The sequence below is a fragment of the Portunus trituberculatus genome, chromosome 27 (genome assembly GCF_017591435.1).
Source record: "Portunus trituberculatus isolate SZX2019 chromosome 27, ASM1759143v1, whole genome shotgun sequence".
NCBI lineage: Eukaryota > Metazoa > Arthropoda > Malacostraca > Decapoda > Portunidae > Portunus > Portunus trituberculatus.
In genome coordinates this window covers 5,938,350-5,941,869 of record NC_059281.1, presented here as the reverse complement: position 1 = coordinate 5,941,869, position 3,520 = coordinate 5,938,350, and positions in this window count along the sequence as shown.

The window sequence follows — 3,520 nt, the reverse complement described above, 5'->3', positions numbered from 1 at the left end:
TAGTAGTAGTAGTAGTAGTAGTAGTAGCTGTAGCTGTAGCAGTAGCAGCAGCAGCAGCAGCAGCAGCAGCAGCAGTAGTAGTAGTAGTAGTAGTAGTAGAAGTAGTAGTAGTAGTAGTAGTAGTAGTAGTAGTAGTAGTAGTAGTAGTAGTAGTAGTAGTAGTAGTAGTAGTAGAAATTGCAAACAACAAACAAACAGAACAACAGTTAACTTCATTATCTACTAAATATAACACACAGATTTAATCATTCAATTTCAGATAAAAAGGAAAAAAAATTTAAAGCACCGCTCGACTCGAGGAGGAGGAGGAGGAGGAGGAGGAGGAGGAGGAGGAGGAGGAGGAGGAGGAGGAGGAGGAGGAGGAGGAGGAGGAGGAGGAGGAGAAGGAGAAGGAAAAGGAAAAGAAAAAGGAAAAAGGAGAAGGAGAAGGAGGAGGAGGAGGAGGATAGGGGGAAGAGAAGGAGGAGGAGGAGGTAAGAAAGAGGCTGTGGGAAGGTGATGGAAAGAATGCGGGCTGGGAACAGGTGAAGAGGTGGTGAGATCTGAGATTCGTGAACAGGTGAGAATCTGTAAATAGGTAGAGAGATGTGGTCTTATTTGCTGCGGTGGAGAGACAGAGAGAGAGAGAGAGAGAGAGAGAGAGAGAGAGAGAGAGAGAGAGAGAGAGAGAGAGAGAGAGAGAGAGAGAGAGAGAGAGAGAGAGAGAGAGAGAGAGAGAGAGAGAGAGAGATTGATGACAAGAGGCATGACTAAGGAGATAAATGAAGGAGTTACGAGACAAAAGTGTGGCTGAGATGATGCCATAGAAACGTGAAGGGAGGAGAGATGAAGCAGGAGGAATTGAGATAGAAGTGTTTCGTGATGTAGCTGCAATACACACAGGAAATCAGAAGAAATAAAGGAAACAATGTAAACAGTCACGCTGGTACACATAAACAATATAATAAGCCGTAACTGAACTTGAACGCGCAGTATACAAAAGAAACATAATGATATATCTCCCCATAAGCCCGACGATACCAAGTTTATTATAGAAAATCATTAAATTTAGTATAAACAAGGTAACATACTCCAAACTTTTAAGCAATTTTAATCAACATTTTCACTTCTAATTAGTATATCATTCCTTAATCATTTATCACTCCTAGACATCTATTGTTTTACAGCCATCTCTTAACACTAAACTGATTAAAAATTGCAAAACACATCAATTTCTTATCCCCTTTTCTTCTAGATGCTTATAAAGACAACACAGATTACATTTTATGCTTTGAAGTGTTGCCAACCGCTGTGAATAGCTTAAAGAACTGTTGAAGGCATCCTAAATTGACATATAAACGAATTTTAGAATAGTAAAGAAGAATGAAAGCTAAGAGAAAGAAAGGAAAAGAAGACAGCTGGACATCACAAACCAGGAGGTATATGGTGGTAATGATAATTCCTTTTCTACTTCGTCATCATTTTTCTCATAACTTGAGTCTTATTATAGAATGTTGTCCACCGCCATGGGGTTTAAAAAAAAAAATTACTCAGTACGATATAGAGTCCAATTCTATATGCTGAGGAAGATGAATTTTGGGAAGCTTGGAATTTGTGTGCAGTGCGAGATGTGTTAATGGAAGGCACGGGAGAGCAGACGGTTTTGAAATGTTGAGCTTGCCGGGTGCAGGAGGGAAAGTGCTGATGTAATGCCGGAGAAATGAAGGTATGGTAGGTGGCGGTGGTGTTATAAGCCTTAGGATGAATTTAACATGCTTCCTGATGAGAGCTTGACAGGGTGACAAGAGAGAACGGGAAAAGAGAAGGGGAAAAGGAATAAAAGAGACAAAAACAAAGAGATTAACGAAAATAGACATAAAATTGCGAAGAGAGAGGTGGAGATATAGGCAGACAAATACATCATAGAAATAGCGACAGTTTCCTGGATAAGTGTACGGCTATATCTGTCTTAACATGTACAGAAATAGTTTCATCAGAGACATCGACAAAGCTGCAGTAATATACACACAAATGGAATGAAATAATTACTAGACCAAACCTCAGAGTAAATGGGGTATAATTTGCTAATAAACAGACCTATGCTATGGATACTAAAGACACCTAAAAGGAAAGAAATATCCGTTAATGAAGGGAGATATAGAAGAGAAACTACAATAGGAAAAACTGAAACTTATGACGAAGGGAGAAAATGTCTTACGCGGAAAAAAAAAAAAACGCGTGGTAAGAAACTTAGCAGCGGTCTAGACTTGTAGCCACGGAGAGGAGAGAAAGAGGGAGAGGAGAGAAAGAGGGAGAGGAAAGCCAGGTGAAGTCTGTCTGGGGGTCAGAAAAATACTGAAGGAAGAAAAACAATGAGTCACGCATGGAATGAACTAGAGTGCAAGTGACTTACTGTGGGTGGGGAGGCGGAGGGGAGCGGAGGGAAGGGAAGTCTTGGAGGAGGAAAAAATAGGTGTTGATGGGACTGAGGGAAGAAAATGCGACTTGTGGTGGGAAGAAGGTAAAAATTGGGAGAGGTTTTGATGGGGTGATAAAAGTACATGGCAGGAGGTGTGTTTTGGTGGGATTACAGAGTGTAGTTATGTGTGGAGAATATTATGGTGGAGAAAATCTATAGGGGCTTAATGTGGTGGTCATGAAAGGGTGGAGAAAGAGCAACGTTTGGGAAAATCTACACATCGAGTTACTATGAAAGTGTTATAGAAATTAGGAGAGTATTAATGATAACAGAAGAGACTGTGGGACTGTGGAAAGTTGAAGGAAAAAGGAGATATGTGAAGTCTTGAGAAACCAATGAAGGGAAACTTTTTGAAGACTGGCAATAGAAGAGGATAAAAGTTTCTTCTTTTATGATTGGAGCACTGGTGAATTTGAAAAGATAAGGAAGCAAGGGAGGGCGAGAATGATCTACGATGGAAAGATGAAGGAATTTCTGCGGTGGTGATGAAAAGAAATAACACATAGAGGATAATGTTCTTAGAGACGAGAGATTGGAGGGTTAAAGCGATGAAGAGAAATAGAGATAGATAGATAGATAGATAGATAGATAGATAGAGAGAGAGAGAGAGAGAGAGAGAGAGAGAGAGAGAGAGAGAGAGAGAGAGAGAGAGAGAGATGAAGAATAGGTGAGATGATCAATGCTTTCTATGGCGCCGTCACTCTAAGAACTTTGTGAATTTTCTTTTCATTTATCGTTTTTCCTTTTGGATGCTAAACTAGAACCTCTACTGTTTATATAATGACTTTTTTCCTTATTACATAGAATCTCTCTCTCTCTCTCTCTCTCTCTCTCTCTCTCTCTCTCTCTCTCTCTCTCTCTCTCTCTCTCTCTCCCCTATCTTTATTAGTCCTTCCATTTTCCTTATTTGCAGTTTCACCGACAAGAGGATTGCACGAAAAGAAAGGAAGGAAAGAACATGACGGAAAGTAGGTAAAAAAGTGAAAATCATCCTTTAACACTCTGAAGTATGGGCGGGATGACTGGGTATAAAAGGGAGGGAGGTTTGCACTCATCACTCAG